At 42.0% G+C, this 20,470-nt stretch overlaps 1 protein-coding gene across 8 annotated transcripts in view; it reads left to right on the top strand.

Annotated features, from left to right (window-relative positions):
* Positions 1-20,470, top strand: part of PDE10A (phosphodiesterase 10A) — a 333,920-nt gene that overhangs the window by 35,228 nt on the left and 278,222 nt on the right. Inside the window, exon 2 of one of the 8 annotated variants that reach the window (XM_023223602.1) lies at positions 10,626-10,632. The exons of 6 other annotated variants lie outside the window; for them this stretch is intronic. The gene's annotated coding sequence lies outside the window, so the exon portion shown is untranslated. Of the gene's footprint in view, positions 1-10,625; positions 10,633-11,260; positions 11,910-20,470 lie in introns of those variants that run through there. One more of the 8 variants, XM_023223608.1, reaches the window with a different exon arrangement.

The following is a 20,470-nucleotide window of genomic DNA, read 5'->3' as shown; positions in this document are numbered from 1 at the left end:
ATCCCCAACTAGGGGCAGACTGACACCTCACACCTCACATGGCTGGGTACCCTCTGAGACGAAGCTTCCAGAGGAGGAATCAGGCAGAAACATTTGCTGTTTAGCAATATTCACTCTTCTGCAACCTCTGCTGCTGATGCCCAGGCAAACAGCATCTGGAGTGGACTTTGAACAAACTCCAACAGACCTGAAGCTGGGGATCCTGACTGTTAGAAGGAAAACTGAACAAACAGAAAGGACATCCACATCAAAACCCCATCTGTACATCACCATCATCAAAGACCAAAGGTAGATAAAACCACACAGATGGGGAGAAAGCGGTACAAAAAAGCTGAAAATTCTAAAAATCAGAGCACCTCTCCCCCTCCAAAGGAATGCAGCTCCTCACCAGCAACAGAACAAAGCTGGACAGAGAATGACTGACGAGTTGAGAGAAGAAGGCTTCAGATGATCAAACTTCTCCAAGCTAAAGGAGGAAGTTTGAACCCATCTCAAAGAAGCTAAAAACCTTGAAAAAGATTTGATGAATGGCTAACTAGGATAACCAATGTAGAGAAGTCCTTAAATGACTTTATAGAGCTGAAAACCATGACACGAGGACTACGTGACAAATGCACAAGCTTCAGTAACCTACTCGATCAACTGGAAGAAATGGTATCAGTGATTGAAGATCAAATGAATGAAACGAAGCGAGAAGAGAAGTTTAGAGAAAAAAAGAGTAAAAAGAAATGAACAAAGCCTCCAAGAAATATGGGACTATGTGAGAAGACCAAATCTATGGCTGATTGGTGTACCTGAAAGTGACAGGGAGAATGGAACCAAGTTGGAAAACACTGTGCAGGATATTATCCAGGATAATTTCCCCAACTTAGCAAGGCAGGCCAACATTCAAATTCAGGAAATACAGAGAACACCACTGAGATACTCCTCGAGAAGAGCAACTCCAAGACACTTAATTGTCAGATTCACCAAAGTTGAAATGAAGGAAAAAATGTTAAGGGCAGCCAGAGAGAAAGGTCAGGTTACACACAAAGGGAAGCCCATCGGACCAACAATGGGTCTCTCAGCAGAAACTCTACAAGCCAGAAGAGAGTGGGGGCCAATATTCAACATTCTTAAAGAAAAGCATTTTAAACCCAGAATTTCATATCCAGCCAAACTAAGTTTCATAAGTGAAGGAGAAATAAAATCCTTTACAGATAAGCAAATGCTGAAAGATATTGTCACCACCAGGCCTTCCCTACAAGAGGTCCTGAAGGAAGCACTAAACATGGAAGGGAACAGCTGGTACCAGCCACTGCAAAAACATGCCAAAATGTAAAGACCGTTGATGCTAGGAAGAAACTGCATCAACTAATGAGCAAAATAACCAGCTAACATTGTAACGACAGGATCAAGTTCACACATAATATTAATCTTAAAAGTAAATGGGTTAAATGCCCCAATTAAAAGATAAAGACTTGCAAATGGCATAAAGAGTCAAGACCCATCAGTTTGCTGTATTCAGGAGACCCATCTCACGTGCAGAGACACACACAGGCTCAAAATAAAGGGATGGAGGAAGATCTACGAAGCAAATGGAAAACAAAAAAAGGCAGGGGTTGCAATCTTAGTCTCTGATAAAACAGACTTTAAACCAACAAAGATCAAAAGGGACAAGGCCATTACATAGTGGTAAAGGGATCAATTCAACAAGAAGAGCTAACTATCCTAAATATACATGCACCCAATATGGGAGTACCCAAATTCATAAAGCAAGTCCTTAGAGACTTACAAAGAGACTAAAACTCCCATACAACAATAATGGGAGACTTTAACACCCCACTGTCAACATTAGACAGATCAATGAGACAGAAAGTTAACAAGGATATCCAGGAATTGAACCCAACTCTGCACCAAGCAGATCTAATAGACATCTACAGAACTCTCCACCTCAAAACAGAATATACATTCTTCTTAGCACCACATTGCACTTATTCCAAAGTTGACCACATAGTTGAAAGTAAAGCACTCCTCAGCAAATGTAGAAGAACAGAAATTATAACAAACTGTCTCTCAGACCACAGTGCAATCAAACTAGAACTCAGGATTAAGAAACTCACTCACAACGGCTCAACTGCATGGAAACTGAACAACCTGCTCCTGAATGACTACTGGGTACGTAACGAAGTGAAGGCAGAAATAAAGATGTTCTTTGAAACCAATGAGAACAAAGATACAACATACCAGAATCTCTGGGACACATTTAAAGCAGTGTGTAGAGTGAAATTTTTAGCACTAAATGCCCACAAGAGAAAGCTGGAAAGATCTAAAATTGACACCCTAGCGTCAGAATTAAAAGAATTAGAGAAGCAAGAGCAAACACATTCAAAAGCTAGCAGAAGGCAAGAAATAACTAAGATCAGAGCAGAACTGAAGGAGATAGAGACACAAAAAACCCTTCAAAAAATCAATGAATCCAGGAGCTGTTTTTTTGAAAAGATCAACAAAATTGATAGACCACTAGCAAGACTAATAAAGAAGAAAAGAGAGAAGAATCAAATAGACACAATAAAAAATGATAAAGGGGATATCACCACCAACCCCACAGAAATACAAACTACCATCAGAGAATACTATAAACACCTCTACGCAAATCAACTAGAAAACCTAGAAGAAATGGATAAATTCCTGGACACTTACACTCTCCCAAGACTAAACCAGGAAGAAACTGAATCCCTGAATAGACCAAGAGCAGGCTCTGAAATTGAGGCAATAATTAATAGCCTACCAACCAAAAAAAGTCCAGGACCAGATGGATTCACAGCTGAATTCTACCAGAGGTACAAGGAGGAGCTGGTACCATTCCTTCTGAAACTATTCCAATCAATAGAAAAAGAGGGAATCCTCCCTAACTCATTTTATGAGGCCAACAGCGTCCTGATACCAAAGCGTGGCAGAGACACAACAAAAAAAGAATTTTAGACCAATATCCCTGATGAACATCGATGCAAAAATCCTCAATAAAATACTGGCAAACTGAATCCAGTAGCACATCAAAAAGCTTATCCACCATGATCAAATGAGCTTCATCCCTGGGATGCAAGGCTGGTTCAGTATATGCAGATCAATAAATGTAATGCAGCATATACACAGAACCAAAGACAAAAACCACCTGATTATCTCAATAGATGCAGAAAAGGCCTTTGACCAAATTCAACAGCCCTTCATGCTAGAAACTCTCAATAAATTCGGTATTGATGGAACGTATCTCAAAATAATAAGAGCTATTTATGACAAACCCACAGCCAATATCATACTGAATGGGCAAAAACTGGAAGCATTCCCCTTGAAAACTGGCACAAGACAGGGATGCCCTCTCTCACCGCTCCTATTCAACATAGTGAAGTTCTGGCCAGGGCCATCAGGCAAGAGAATGAAATAAAGGGTATTTAATTAGGAAAAGAGGAAGTCAAATTGTCCCTGTTTACAGATGACATGATTGTATATTTAGAAAACCCCATCATCTCAGCCCCAAATCTGCTTAAGCTGATGAGCAACTTAAGCATAGTCTCAGGATACAAAATCAATGTGCAAAAATCACAAACATTCTTACACACCAATAACAGACAAACAGAGAGCCAAATCATGAGTGAACTCCCATTCACAATTGCTTCAAAGAGAATAAAATACCTAGGAATGCAACTTACACAGGATGTGAAGGACCTCTTCAAGGAGAACTACAAACCACTGCTCAGTGAAATAAAGGAGGACACAAAGAAATGGAAGAACATACCATGCTCATAGATAGGAAGAATCAATATTATGAAAATGGTGATACTGCCCAAGGTAATTTATAGATTCAGTGCCATCCCTATTAAGCTACCAATGACTTTCTTCACAGAATTGGAAAAAACTACTTTAAAGATCATATGGAACCAAAAAGGAGCCTGCATTGCCAAGACAATCCTAATCCAAAAGAACAAAACTGAAGGCGTCACGGTACCTGACTTCATACTATACTACAAGGCTGCAGTAACCAAAACAGCATGATACTGGTACCAAAACAGAGATACAGACCAATGGAACAGAATAGAGCCCTCAGAAACAATACCACACATCTACAACCATTTGATCTTTGACAAACCTGACAAAAACAAGAAATGGGGAAAGGATTCCCTATTTAATCAATGGTGCTGGGAAAACTGGCTAGCCATAAGTAAAAAGCTGAAGCTGGATCCCTTCCTTACCCCTTAGAGTCTCTATAACACTTAAATGTTAGACCTAAAACCATAAAAACCCTAGAAGAAAACCTAGGCAATACCATTCAGGACATAGGCATGGGCAAGGACTTCATGTCTAAAACACCAAAAGCAATGACAACAAAAGCCAAAATTGACAAATGGGATGTAATTAAGCTAAAGAGCTTCTGCACAGCCAAAGAAACTACCATCAGAGTGAACAGGCAACCTACAGAATGGGAGAAAATTTTTGCAATCTACTCATCTGACAAAGGGCTAATATCCAGAACCTACAAAGAACTCAGACAAATTTACAAGAAAAAAAACAACCCCATCAAAAAGTGGGCAAAGGATAAGAACAGACACTTCTCAAAAGAAGACATTTATGCAGCCAACAGACACATGAAGAAATGCTCATCATCACTTGCCATCAGAGAAATGCACATCAAAACCACAATGAGATGCCATCTCACACCAGTTAGAATGGCGATTATTAAAAAGTCAGGAAACAACAGGTGCTGGAGAGGATGTGGAGAAATAGGAACACTTTTACACTGTTGGTGGGACTGTAAACTAGTTCAACCATTGTGGAAGACAGTGTGACGATTCCACAAGGATCTGAAACTAGAAATACCATTTGACCTAGCCATCCCATTACTGGGTATATACCCAAAGGATTATAAACCATGCTGCTATAAAGACACATGCACATGTATGTTTATTGTGTCACTGTTCACAGTAGCAAAGACTTGGAACCAACCCAAATGTCCATCAGTGACAGACTGGATTAAGAAAATGTGGCACATATACACCATGGAATACTATGCAGCCATAAAAAAGGTTGAGTTCATATCCTTTGTAGGGACATGGATACAGCTGGAAACCATCATTCTCAGCAAACTATCGCAAGAACAGAAAACCAACCACCGCATGTTCTCACTTATAGGTGGGAATTGAATAATGAGATCGCTTGGACACAGGAAGGGGAACATCACACACCAGGGCCTGTTGTGGGGTCAGGGGTGTATGGAGGGAGAGCATTAGGAGATATACCTAACGTAAATGACGAGTTAATGGGTGCAGCACACCGACATGGCACATGTATACATATGTAACAAACCTGCACGTTGTGCACATGTACCCTAGAACATAAAGTACAGTAAAATAAATAAATAAATAAATTGCTTTATAATGCAAGACAGAGGCAACTTTGCCAGCAAATGGCTTTAGCTTTATGGGTTGGACTTGGTGATAGGTAACAAGGCTTCTCAGATTTCATTCAGGTGACTGCTGGGTTCAGAGTCTTGCCTGACAGGTACAGTTGCCTGTTGCAGAGTTGTAGAAACAGTGGGTGTGCTGGAAAATAAAGATACTTAACGATATACCATTCAACACCTTGAAGTACGGACAGGTCTCTGGCTAGGAAATGGAAATGAAAATCCCTGCTGTTTGTCAACTGGGTGTTGTGTGTGGTGTTTGATTACTCCGCTCTGTCAGCAGCTGGAGATGACACTCCCACTTCCCAGGCGGTTTGTCCCTCTTCCCCCAAGTCACGTGGCTTGGGTGCAGCAGGGCGTCCACAGAGCTTGGTCTCTGTGTCCTGCTCCATGTCATAGTGTGGAATTACATCTTCTGTGGTTTCTGTGATGGCCCTAGGCAGCTTTTGGATATTTAGGCCCATCTAGCATCATCTTTATTTAGTTCCCATTTGCTTTCTAAGAATTAATCATATGGCGCGATGATTGTTGAACAGTATACTTGAGGGAAAATTATGTATTAATGGAAATAGAATAAAAACAAAATATATCATTAACAGAATATGCGTTTAAAATACACGAGGCATTGGTTTTCTGGTGGAAATACCAGGGCCACGTGTGGTGGCTCATGCCTGTATGTTACATACAGATTATGTTACATTGTGAGACCTTCAACAAATAGTTAATGTTTTGTGTAAAAACAGTAGAGCATCCCTATAACTTGCATTTGAAATAAAGCCTCAAACAGAACTTCTTTGTGCACTTAAGGCAATTGGGTAGTTTTCGAACCGATGGGAAGTGACCTGGACTTCCAATCCTGCCTGTCAGAAAGGACAGATTTAGAGATGTGACAGAGGTCAGTGAATATCATTTTCTCCTGCCTCTGAACTCTGGCTTTTCCAGGGGCAAGTCTGGGTCACCATCTGAAGTGTTGCTTCTCTTCTAAAGTTCTAGACGTCTAAACTAAGCCTGTGTCGTAAATCTGCAGGTCCCGAAGGACCAGAAGGGCTACTGAGCATGTCTCTGATGCTCCAGATAGGACCCTCTGGAATGACCCTTTGTGTTTGTTAACTGTCCCTGTCCACCCCACCCCCGGCTCCTTCAACGCCCTCCCTGCCCCCGACCCCGCTGTCCGGGCCTCGCTTTTTTTCCCCTTCTCACCACTGTGGATAGGAATGAAAGTGAGCCACACCAGGGAAGGAAATTGCAAAGGGCCTTTTACCTTCTCTCTGAATCCTAAGTGGTAAGAAAGTCTTCTTTCCTAACCCATTAATAGTTTCAGCCATGGTATTTTAGGTAAGCTATGAAAGACTGAAGAAGGGATTTCTGTTGAGAAGAAATAATTATCCCTTTCAAAAAATTGTGTATTCCAAACATTATCTCTCTTTGTTAGGTTATTGAAAGTCTGCTATTTAAATAGTTATTTCCTGTTACTTATTAACTCTGAACATTTTCTATATGGTTATATTTGGCAAGATTTATTTAAAAGTTTTCTTTAAGAGTTAACATCAATAATCTGCATGTGTCTACAATGGAGGTGTTAATGTGGAAACATAAGACAATGAATGCATTCAATGAATGAAAATCTTGACATCTAATCCAAAAAAGAAAGCATCTGGAATAAACACCTTCATGAAAACTTTCATTTTCGACTTTTGCATGGTTTCCTGAACGTGATTCCCTGATCTAAGAGGCTTTCTTATGGGAGGAAGAGAACTAAGAATTTCCTCTTAGCAGCATGTGACAAAGCTGGCTGCACCCTCCTTCCTGGGTAACTGTGTCTGTGATCCCCAGGACCCTACTGGGGTTAGTTTTTTCCTTTGCTGCCCCGCTTTGTCCTCTCCGTCTCTCAATGTTGGGAGACTGCAAGGCTCAGGCCTTCAGCCTCTCTCTTCACCCACTTAGTCCCACAGCCTTGTCTATAAACTGATAACTTGCAAGCTGATCTGCAAACTTTACTTTCCCCCTGAACTCAAGGAATCATATTAAACTGTGTATTCAGTGTTTCCATGGAAAGTTAGTGTGTGAGTCCGTTTTCACACTGTTGATAAAGACATACCTGAGACTGCATAATTTATAAAGCAAAAGAGATTTACTGGACTCACAGTTCCACATGGCTGCAGAGGCCTCATAATCATGGTGGAAGGCGAAAGGCACTTCTTACATGGCAGCAAGAGAGAATTTGTGCCGGGAAACTTCCCCTTATACAACCATGAGATCCGTGAGACTTATTCACTAGCAGGAGAACAGCACAGGAAAGACCCACCCTCATGATTCAGTTACCTCTCACCAGGTCCCTTCCACGCTGCAATTCAAGATGAGATTTGGATGGGGACACAGCCAAACCATATCAGTCAGTTATCTCAGACTTGTTCAAAACCAAACCTTAAGCTTCTACCCTCAGTGTGTTTCTTCCCTTATCTCTGAAAATTATATCACTATTCTTCCATTTGCTCAGGTCCAAGTCTTTGAAGTCATTCTTGACTCTACTCTTAGTATCACACCGCACCAGACAGCAAATCTTGTGGACTCTTTTTGCCACCTGCACTACTCTGCCCACGGCCCATGCCTGGACCAGTGAGACAGCCTCTCCTTGGCCTCCCGGCCTTGGCCTTGCTCCTTGCTGGTCTCCTTCCACACAGCAGCAGGACTGAGCCTTGTGCAGGGCCAGTCAGCTGTTTCACTTCTGTGACCCTGTGGTCTCCTCACAGATTGGGTCAAATCCAGAGTCCTCCTCATTGCCCTGAAGAAGGCTGGCTTCCTCTGCCACTCGGCCATCTCTCCAGCACTCTGTCTCTCACTGGGTCAAGTGCATTGTTCCCTCTGCACTTTGAGCTCACCGAACACACTCCCTCTTGGTGCCTTTGTACTAACTGAATGCTCTGCATAGCAAACTTTTCCTCCAGATACCTGAGTCTCAGGCCCTCCTGCGTTCAGGACTGCTGGAGTATCTCCCTACCAACGGGTCTCCCCAGACTAACTCATGTGAAGTGTCATCTCCTGCCTGTGTCACCTGCTCTGTACCTTTATTTCACTGACCTTTGTTTTTCTTCAAAGCACTTACGATCATGTGCTATTTATTATATTACTTTCTTGACTCCCTGTCTGTAAGCATGTTGAAGGCAAGAACCTGGTTTGCTTTGTTCACTGTTGTGCTTCCAGGGCCTGCAGCAGTGCCTGGTACAGAGTCGCTGCTCAGTGAAGTTTTTCCAATGGATGAATGAAGAGTTTGCTGCATGCAGTGATTCATTTATACAAGATTAGAACTTAAAACTCCTGACGTGGGAGTCAGCGTCAGTGACTTAGGGGCTGGAATTTTGAACTGGAATTAATTTGTATTAGAATGTTAAGTTTTAGGAGGGCTTAGGAGAAAGGAAAAAAAAAAAAAAAAACCCAGAGAAATGCTGCAAGAGACAATCAGAGCTGAACAATTACATTAAAAATTTTGTCTCTTGAAATTTAAAGTCTTAAATGCCTAACATTGCTAGCATGATTGACAACTGAATGTTCAAATCAACCTAGAAAATAAAGAATGTACTGAGATAAAAGTGTTTTGAATCAGGGAATGACATGAAGCAAGAAGTGTTTTAGGAAGATTGATGTGCATAGTTTGGGTGGAGAGTGAGAGAGACCAGATGCTGGAGAGAGTGCCAGGGCCAGCCCAGGAGAGCCAGCCAGAGGCCACGAGGCCTGGGCCAGAGGAGGGACAGTTCTTGTGGGAACTCTTGTGAGAGGTGGATGGGTACAACTCAAAGCCTGATCTGCTATGGTGGCAAGGAAGAAGGGGACATTAAGGAGGATCCAAGACTTTGAATCAGATTGAATGACTGACAGAAGCAGAGCTTGATGAGGAGGCCTTGGTCTTGTGGAGAGAGTAATACATTCACTTTCCCATTGTGGAGTTTGGGTTTAGGGAAGGAGCAGGAAATCCTCATAGAGATGTCTGGAGAGCAACCAGAGAAGCATGAGGCTGCTCAGGAGGAGACCAGGCTAGCTGTGGAGTTATGGGAACAGACAGGTATTTCATAGGTGTTAAAAAATATAAATTAGAAAAACCTGGGGACGTATTCATGATTGGGGTCAGGAAGAGAGTGTGTTTCTAGAAGGATCGTATTGGTAAGGGGGTGAATACTCATTCATGAGGGAGGAGGGGAGGGAAAGCCCACCACTGGATTCCACAGCTGAGAGGCCACTGGTGACCCCAGCAAGTGTGAGCATTGAAATCTGCAGAGTCCAGGCTACAAGCCCTGCTTTCCTGAAGTAAGTTTAAAATATAGGAATAATTTTGTATTATGTTTTAAGTTTATGTTTTAGATGTGCTTCCCTTGATAGCATTTTGAGAATGTTTAGGTTTCTCTGTTTTTTTTCTTTCTCTCTTTCTCTCCCTCTGTCATCAATTCCTATGTCGTAGGTTAAAAGGCTATATTAGGCTGTTCTTGAATTGCTATAAAGAAACACCTGGCCGGGCGTGGTGGCTCAAGCCTGTAATCCCAGCACTTTGGGAGGCCGAGACGGGTGGATCACAAGGTCAGGAGATCGAGACCATCCTGGCTAACACGGTGAGACCCCATCTCTACTAAAAAATACAAAAAACTAGCTGGGCGAGGTGGCGGGCGCCTGTAGTCCCAGCTACTCAGGAGGCTGAGGCAGGAGAATGGCGTAAACCCGGGAAGCGGAGCTTGCAGTGAGCTGAGATCAGGCCACTGCACTCCAGCCTGGGCGGCAGAGCGAGACTCCGTCTCAGAAAAAAAAAAAAAAAAGAAACACCTGAGGCTGGGTGCAACAGCTCACGCCTGTAATCCCAACACTGTGGGAGGCCAAGGTAGGCGGATCACTTGAGGCTGTGGGCTCAAGACTAGCCTGGGTGACATGGTGAAACCCCATCTCTACTAAAAATACAAAAATTAGCTGGGCATGGTGGTAGGTGCCTGTAATCCCAGCTCCTTGGGAAGCTGACGCAGGAGAATCGCTTGAACCCAGGAGGTGGAGGTTGCAGTGAGCTGAGATCATGCCACTCCAGCCTGCGTGACCCTGTCTCAAAAAATAAATAAATAAACACCTGAGTCTGGGTGATTTATAAACAAAAGAGGTTTAATTGGCTCATGGGTCTGCAGACCGTATAAGACGCATGATGCTGTCATCTGCTCAGCTTCTGGGTAGGCCTCAGGAAGTTTACAGTCATGGCGGAAGGTGAAGCGGGGGCAGGTGCATCACCTGCAAAAGCATGAGTAAGGGTCGGGGGAGGTGCCGCACACTTTTAAATGACCAGATCTCACAAGAACTCACTATCGTGAAGACAGCACAAAGTCCTGATGGATCTGCTCCCATGGTCCAGACACCTCCCACAGGACCCCACCTCCAGCACTGGGGATTACAATTCAACATGAGATTTCCAAACTCTGTCAAAGGCAGAGCGCAAGACAGTGTCCGTTGGCATCTAAATTGATTACAAAAGAAGTTTCTGTCTTTACAGGGCTTCTTTCTAGCAGGAACTTTTATATAGAACATATGTTCCGATGGCCCCACTTTGTGTGCATGTCTGCACACATAGTCACCCACAGTATAAGGATGTTTTGGACCCACATATATGATGGTGGTCACATAAGAGTATAATACCTTATTTTTACTGTACCTTTCCTATGTTTAGATATGTTTAAATACACAAATCCTTACCATTGTGTTACAGTTGTCTACAGTATTCAGCACAATACCATGCTGTACAGGTTTGTAGCCTGGAGGCAGTAGGCTATAGCATAAAGACTATGTGTGTAGTAGGCTGGACCATATAGGTTTGTGTAAGTCCACTCTGTGATGGTCACACAACAATGAAACCAACTAGCAAGATATTTCTCGCATGTTTCCATTAAGTGACACACACATGCATACGCACACATGCACACAAACACAGATACAGAGACAGAGAGAGGTTGCTTGACTGACGATGAGGCACTGGCTCACGTGGCTGAGGAGGCCGGCAAGTCTGGAAACAGGCTAAGACTGTGCTGCAGCCATGAGTGTGAGTTTCTGCAGAGCAGCAGGCTGGAACCTCAGCCAGTGTTTCACTGTTTCAGTCTTGAGAATTTCTTCCTCTTGGGAAAATCTCAGTGTTTGGTCCAAAGGCCTGCAGCGGATTGGATGACACATTATGTAGGGTAATCTGCTTTACTCAGAGTCCACTGGTTTAAATGTTAATATCATTTAAAAAATACCTTTACAGCACCATCTAGACTGGTGTTTGACCAAACAACTGGGCCTCATGGCGCAGCCTAGCTGTCTCATAGAGTTAACCATCACAGTGAAAAAGCAGTGGCTGTGATACCACGTGAGGGAGAAACTTTTGTTCCAAGGATTTGGTCCTTTATGTCAATCCTGTGTTTCCTTTTTGTTTTTTTTTTTTTTGAGATAGCATCTCACTCTGTCACCCAGGGCTGGAGTTCAGTGGCGCAATCTCGGCTCACTGCAACCTCTGCCTCCCAGGTTCAAGCGACTCTCGTGCCTCAGCCTCCCGAGTAGCTGGGACTACAGGTGCACGCCACCACGCCTGGCTAATTTTTTTATTCTTGGTAGAGATGGGGTTTCACCATATTGGCCAGACTTGTCTCAAACTCCTGACCTTGTGATCCAACCACCTCAGCTTCCCAAAGTGCTGGGATTATAGGCGTGAGCCACTGCGCCTGGCCGATCCTGTGTTTCTTTACTGACAATTTCGATCATATGCAGCCTGTCAGGGATTCTATTTTGAAGGGGAAAGGGGCTTTTCAATTCCAGAAAGAGTAGGTTTGACTTTCTAAATTTTGTATCATAAGCATTATAGGCAATGCTTTAAATAGTTTAAGAAGCTTAGTTTTTTTTTTGAAAGCTTAAATTTGCTACGTGAGGATTCATTGAACATAATTCCATTTTTTTTTAGTTCTATAAATGTTTTGAATGTATCTTTAAAATATACTGAACTTAATGTATCATTTTACAGTGTAATTTTCATCAGTAACAGATGAAATTTGATTAGGGTCATTTAAAATTTTTTTTTCTCAAATATTCAGGACAATACATGTAGAATTAGAACTGGAGTAAAGACTAATAGTGTGAGCAGCTATCCCTTTCTCCACCCTTTTTCTTTCTTTTTTTTTTTTTTGAGACAGAGTCTTACTCTGTTGCCAGGCTGGAGTGCAGTGGCAGGATCTCGGCTCACTGCAACCTCTGCCTCCCAGGTTCAAGCGATTCCCCTGTCTCAGCCTCCCGAGTAGCTGGGACTACAGGTGCGTGCTATCACGCCCAGGTAACTTTTGTATTTTTAGTAGAGACGGAGTTTCACCATGTTGGCCAGGATGGTCTTGATCTCTTGACCTCGTGATCCACCTGCCTTGGCTTCCCAAAGGGTTGGAATTACAGGCGTGAGCCACCCGGCCTTCTCTACTCTTTTTGTCTGAAGAGACAGACACAACTTCTCTGCCATTTTAATCTGCTCTAGAACCAAAGGTAGAGTCCAGAAGAGTTCTGGGCTCCTCCATGATCCTTGTCACCATGTGAAGTAGCGACCTGCCTTCCTCATCCTCTGCCTTCAGCCACCCCACAGTGCACCCCCTCCATTCCCTTACTGACCCTTTTCTCTCTTCCCTTAGCCTCCAGTGGCTCTGCACAATGCTTCACCATTTCCTCGGCTGTTTCTAAAGAAGGGAACAGCTAGGTTTCCACAGTGACCTGACTGCAGACCCCCTGGTATGCTTTGTAGCCAACCTAAGTGCAAGGCTGGTGGGAAATTGCTCAACTTCGACATGTCTCAAGATATTTTACTCAGATACTTATGAGAAGCATCTCTTTGGCCATTTCTACTCCCATCATCTCCTTCTCATGTGCAGTGCAGATACTGCCCGGGCAGGGTGGGGGTGGGAGAGAGACACAAAAGAAAACAAAAAACTGCTTTATTTGATGTGATCCTCCTGTGAACATATAGACTGGTTCTAGGTATTATAAAATGTATCATGGCCCAGAAGTGGAGTGGCTTGTCAAGTTTTTCTTTATTAGCTAAAGGACAGGAATTGACAGGGAAATAATACAATTAATGGAGGAGAGTGAAGCGTATGAGTAGGGAAAGGCGGAATTGCAGTCTCAGCTTCTTGAAACACAGTCTTCCCTGTAGAAATCTAGAAGACTGTAGGTTGAGACTTCTAAGTTTAATACAGATCTCTAAGAGTCAGTTATTAGAAGTTCACATTGACTGGGCACTTAAGTATCTCATCTCATCTCAGTGTTTATAGCTGCCCAATCATGTAGCCATTCTAAATGGCAGCGGGTCGAAGCAGCTTGTCCATGGTGCTCTATGTGAGTGAGGGCCCAGGGTTGTCTGATTCCTGAGATGACACCCCGATCCCTCCACTACACTACATTACATTAGACTACACTAGAGTACCTTACACTACACTACACTACATTACACTACACTAGACTACACTACATTACACTAGACTACACTAGAGTACATTACACTACACTACACTAGACTGTACTATATTACACTACACTAGACTAACTAGATTACATTACACTACACTAGACTACAGTACATTACACTATAGACTACACTGCACTACACTAGACTACACTAGACTACATTACACTACACTAGACTAGACTAGACTAGACTACATTACACTACACTAGACTACACTGCACGCTTCTCTCATATGAATGGGAGACTAGCCCACAGCCAGCGCATCCTCCTAGGGCTCTTTTAGTACCTGTGTAACATTCATTTAATGCTCTCTCTCAAAACATTTCATCGCTCACATTTCATTGGTGAGTTCACAGTTTTAGCTGCGACCCTCTTGTGAACAAGGTTTCTCACAGGAGGAGGGGATGCTGTACAAATCACCCCTTTCTGGACACAGGGAGGGGATAGGAGTGAGGACGAGAGACAGAGCTGACTTTGTTGCATGTCAGTACCAACTACCCCCTTGTTGGAGGCCTGAGACATTTTTTTCTGGGGGCCCTGACCCCTTTTTTGAGACCGTGCATACAGGAAAGGGCTGTGTAAATCCTGCTCCTGACCAGAGATCATTGTTTCCTTAATGTTGTGGTTTCTCCTGAAGGTGGGCGGGCCGTGTCTGTGTGAACTGCAGCCTGGAGAAGAGGAAGGCTGATGGAGATGGACACGTGGCCACCTCTGGAAATTCCCAAATGCCTCTTTCATGATTGTTGAATGTGCTGGTTTGGGGTGTGATACAGTGTCAGGCTGTTAGTCTTTAGACCTAGGAATTGTTATCAGAGAGTGAATTTTCCCCATTTCTTTATTACCCTTGTAGTCTGCAAGTTCAATTCTTGTTACATTAACACAGGGTAAAAAAAAAGAAAAAAAAAAAAAAGAAAAAAATCCCATTACTACACAATAATGTTGGATTGGGGGTTTCTTATGCATCAGTTTTTAGCAATGTAACAAATACACATTTAAACCACACACATAAAATGTATACATATATTAAATACATATAGTTTAATGAGTTATTTTTGCTGTCAGAGAAGCGGTGTCACTAGATTCTTCTCTGCCTCTTTGATTGGACAATTTTTCTAACTTTTAGAGATGAAGTCTTGCTACGTTGCCCAGGCTGGTTTTGAACTCCTGGCCTTAAGCTGGGATTACAGGAGTGAGCCACTGTGCCTGACTTCTCTACCATTTAATTAATATGTATAATCTGCTTGGGGGAAAAGAAGCCTTATTTTTTGTGTGATCATTTCACTGTTGACACTTGACTTTACTACTGAGAGCTGTTAGAATAAATGTGTGTCCTCAAAGTTGAAGGTCAGTTGGGTTTACCCTGCTCTTATGATTGATTTTGTGTGTGATAACCTTTATCTTTGCTCAGTCCCAGTGCTTTAGTCACATCTGCGTGCTGGGGGACTGACCAACTGGGACTTTCCTAGTCTTGGCACCACAAATCCCACGTCCTGGGAAACTCTTTAGTCCCGAGTGGGCAGACTGGGATCATGTTAACTCTAATAGCAGTCTTTCCAACAAGCACCTCCCCAGCAAGGTCCCCATTACTCCTACCTCCCCCACTTTAACACTGATTGATAATTTCATATTCATGGCTGATCAGATGTAAAGGCATATTTTAGTTGTTTGTATTACCCAGCTACTTGAGAGGCTGAAGCGGGAGAACTGCTTGAACATGGGAGGCGAGGTTGCTGTGAGCTGAGATTGCGCCACTGCACTCCAGCCTGCGTGACGGAGTGAGACTCCAACTCTTTTTTTTTTTTTTTTTAAAGTTCATATTGACTTAAGGGTATGGCACTGCGATAGATGTAATGCGTAAAGCCGTCACTCTTCCTGATTTTTAGGCATTGCTTACTTGGGTATATGGCCTTTGCAAGGGTCACTTGCCTAATGGGTGAGGTGACAGGAAGTAACTCTTCCTTTGCTAAGAATGAATGGACGCTTGGGCTTTTTTTACTTACTGTTGTCCCAGAGCTTCTCCTGGCATTTCCATTTAAGGATGTTAAAGGTAACTACACGGGAGAAAGCACTGTGCATTCGAGGAGATGTCAGTCTTTTCTTTCATTGTTGAGAATATCTCTAGTATTAAGATATATTTTCTCGAAGGTTTTCCCATAGCTTTGATTCTGGACATCCAATACAGAAATAGCATTGACTCATTTTGCATTCATTCAAGAGAAGTTTGCCAGTGTAATTAAACAATATATGTTTATTTTCAGTAAAATACACCAAGAAATTCTCTGTTCTCAAATTTTGGTGCAGAGTTTTAAATGTTTTGTGAAAACTGGTGGTGCACGGTGTCATGTGTGCCTTTCTCTTTGTTGAATAGAGATCAGCTCTAATTTTCATCTATTTGAGTAGGAAACTGTAGTGCATTTTGAGATTTTGGGCTCAGGAAAAACTGATTATAATAAGTAGTCTATGAATGCAATAATTCATTTGTGCTAGAAGAAGCTAGTCTTTGAAACTCAGTGGCTGTATAATAATTTGCTTGTAGGATATTAATTTTGCATCCAGGCCAAGGGCATTATTAACATGATATTGGCTTCTCCATGTGCATTACCTGTACATTGTTTAATCTGACAAACACAAACTTTAGAAAAATTCACAAAACATCACCCTTCCTTTAGGCTGTAGGCCTAAAGAAAACATTTTTCTAAAGGAGTGAAAACTACTTGAAGGAAAACATGGAATGTTTTTTAAAAAAGTGTTTTACTACTGCCTGTCAAGGAGCAGCTACTTCATGGAATCATGCAATGGCTGCTGAAGACTGCTCCTTGGGGACTTACACTGTTTCTTGGCTAAATATGGTTGAGGAAGTTTCCTCCCTTTCTCACACACACAGGGAGCTCTTATTTTCAGAATCGTTGTATCAGTTAGTTCCTGGGAGGATTCTGGGTATGAAAGGAGATACACAGGCAGCTACTGCTCACGTTTAATTCTGTGGCCGTGCACCCTGTGTCACGTGGATAGGGTCAAGTAGGAGATGGAAACACAACTGACTTGGAAAATGCCTTCTGTGAACTTGAAAAGGAAGACAGAGGAATTAGGTTGAAACAGCTTACTAGGAAGTCAATACTTGCAAACTGTAAACTGGGCATAAAATGGAAGGAAAAAAATTTTAATTTGTGGGTAAAAAATCAGATCAGGGCTTTAAAATATCCAATGTGAATCAATAAAAATAGATTTAGCTTTATTTCCCTCCGTTCTGGTCTTCAGGGTGTGGATTCATGCATTCCCCTGCAATGCTGCAAACCCAATGAGAACATGAGGTTAGATCATAGGAACCAGAAAATGAAAGTGACCACAGGCAGGGCTGACATGGTGCAGTCTCACAGTGGATGCTGTGTGACATCTGAGAGAAGCAGCGGGAGTGTGAAAACACATGCGAATTTCAGTAAAATAAACTGGGTAGTAACTGAGTAAAATTAATTTAAACTGACCAAATAACTTATTATTATGAATAAATTATTACTTTATGAAAAGGACTTTTAAAATAAAACTTTCTTTAAATATTTTGATATGTCATTTTTAAAAGGACCTCAGACTCACATATCTAATGATTTATCATTTAAAAAGTTTCTTCTTTTAAAAAACCCAGCAAAGTGCAAATATCCTATTGCTTTCATCATCAACTGATCATTTTGCTTTTTGCTTCTATGTGCCACACATAGAAAAATGCAGACTTATTTTCATCACTTTGGTGTTAGAAATATTCTTCAGTTTGTTGAGAGTATCTGAATAAAATGTGTTTCTAGAAAACTGACAGATTTAAATTGATAGGATGTACATAATTGTTATGATTCAGTAAACTTACCGAATGTGATTTATCTAAAAATAATGAATGGAATTAAATGACTTATTTTACACATATTTCTTTTCTTTTTTTTTTTTCTCCCCGAGATGGAGTCTTGCTCTGTCACCCAGGCTGGAGTGCAGTGGTGCAATCTCAGCTCACTGCAACGTCCGCCTCCCGGGTTCAAGCGATTCTCCTGCCTCAGCCTCCTGAGTAGCTGGAATTACAGGTGCCCACCACTGCACCCGGCTAATTTTTTAGTAGAGACGGGGTTTCACCATGTTGGCCAGACTGGTCTCAAACTGCTGACCTTGTGATCTGCCTGCCTTGGCCTCCCAAAGTGCTGGGATTACAGGTGTGAGCCTCCGCACCCGGCTTATTTTACATATATTTCTATAAATTCTGCTCAATGGGTTTAACACTTCACGTGGATTCTTATTACTTTTTTTTTTTTTTTTTTTGTAGTGAATGACCCCTGCACTCAGCATTCCTTACTTCTATTTGATCAGGAGAGTCAGTGAGACTGAGGATTTTAAAATGTTTTCTCCATTTTGTGCCATTTAATCAGCCATTCAGATTTTTTTCTGAGTGTCTATATGCCACAGAATTCTATGTGCCAAGAATTCTGCTAGATGCTGGAAATACAACAGTGAACAAAATAAAGATAGTCCTTGTGTCCTGATAAGATACAATGGGAACACATAATGCAGGCTTGCTGTGTTAGGGAAAATCTTTGCTGGAATTAATCATATTAAAGTGAGGTTTAAACGACAAGTAAAGTTAACCAGGCTGGGATGGAGATGGTGTTGCCAGAGGGTAGATATTCTAGAAGAGGAAGGAAGTGGCGTGTGAGGACAGATGTGAGAGGCACGCATGGCGTGTTCCTGGAGCTGGACATCAATACCTGCTTGCTTGGAGTTATCCTAGGAAGGTGGGTGGTTGGAGATGAAGCTGAAGAGGTGACTTGGGGGTCAGATTTTTGGAGGTTTTATGAGCCATATTAACAGCTTTGACTTTATCCAAAAATGATGAGGACTGACTAAAGTTTTTTAAGGATGAGAGTATGAGGAATTACATTAAATTCGCAGTTTACAAGGATTGCTTTGGCCATTACAAACAGCGGTTTTGAGGAATAAAACTGAAGAAGGCAGAGAGTAGTCAGTAGAGTGGTGGACTAAACCAGCAAAGTGTTTGGGAGTTAGTAGCTGACAAAAGAGGTGAAAGTGGAAATGTTTGCGAGATGTCTGAGCCACATAATCAGTACAACTTAGTGCTTAATGGTTGCACACAGCAGAAGCAGGAGCAGGGCCAGCGTCCCAGGCTGGCCTCCAGTTTTGAGTGTGGGCAGTTGGGTGGATGATGCGCGACTGTGCGAAAAGGGGAATGGAGGAGGAAGGAAGGGCTGGTTTGGGGCGGGAGATGTTGAGTTCAGTTTTGGGTCAAGAGATTTTGAAGTGCTTGTTGGACAGATAAGAGACAGCAAGTTGGTATTAGCAGTTAATGTTGGAGTCTGAAGCTGGAGAGGGAAATAAGGGCTGGAGTATTATTTGTTAAAGTATTACTCTATCTTTAACTTGATCTTTTACTCTATCTTCTGAATATTGCTATTCAGAAGGGAAATTCAGTGCTACATCGTGACAATCACTTAGGTAATTTCACACTTAGTTTTGAAAAATAGTGTTTTATTATTATTATTTTTGAGACAGAGTCTTGCTCTGTCACCCGGGGTAGAATGCAGTGGTGCAATCTTGGCTCACTGCAGCCTCAACCTCCTGGCTCAAGCAATCCCCCTACCTTAGCTTCCCGGGTAGCTGGGACTATAGGTGTGTACCACCACACCTGGCTAACTTTTGTGTTTTTGTAGAGATGGAGTTTTGCCATGTTGCCCAGGCTGGTCTCAAACTCCTCAGCTCAAGCAATCTGTCCACCTTGGCCTCCCAAAGTGCTGGGATTACAGGGTGAGCCACCACGCCCGTCTGAATAATAGTGTTTTATAACCTCTGAAATTCTGTGACTTCCTGGGTGTCCCCTAATAGGCAATTTCTTGATTATAATCAAGTATTTGGTCCATTGAATACTGGATTATGGAATGTGATACATTAAAAAAAAACCTGAACACATGCAAAAAAATATAGAATTACTCTTTTAAAGGCAGTTTCTGTTGGAAAACTAACATAACCTTTTGTTATATAATACAAGGGATAGAATCAAAATAAGGGATTTGTTTTCCAGTTGAAAGTGTGCCTATGTGAAGAAAAATTGGTTAAAATAAAAAAGAAACTATCCTCTAAAGAGAAATTATGCTTTTCTGTTCATTTTAAATATTTGATGTATCAAATTTGAATGTATTTTCATCTATAAACATTGTTACTGACTGCAAATGTTAAAGGACTCACTAATAGTTCTTATGCTATTTATGAATCACATTTTTGAATTTATGCCCTATTAAAACACTAAGATTTTGGTTTTTGGTGTGTTGATACTTAGATATGTTTATAGTTAAGAAAGACACGTGGTAAGGTGAGACATTCTTGCTGGAAAGATATATCTTGCATTATTTTAGTACTGGTTCTTGAAGTATACTTTAATTTGTATTCATCTCAACATGAGACAAAAATATGTCCAGGCGCAGTGGCTCACGCCGGTGATCCCAGCACTTTGGGAGGCAGTGTGGGTGGATCACCTAAGGTCAGGCTTTTGAGACCAGCCT

Source organism: Piliocolobus tephrosceles, chromosome 5 (assembly GCF_002776525.5).
Source record: "Piliocolobus tephrosceles isolate RC106 chromosome 5, ASM277652v3, whole genome shotgun sequence".
In the NCBI taxonomy this organism is placed as follows: domain Eukaryota; kingdom Metazoa; phylum Chordata; class Mammalia; order Primates; family Cercopithecidae; genus Piliocolobus; species Piliocolobus tephrosceles.
The sequence above is the reverse complement of the archived record's forward strand: the minus strand, read 5'-3'. Positions and strand labels throughout refer to the sequence as shown.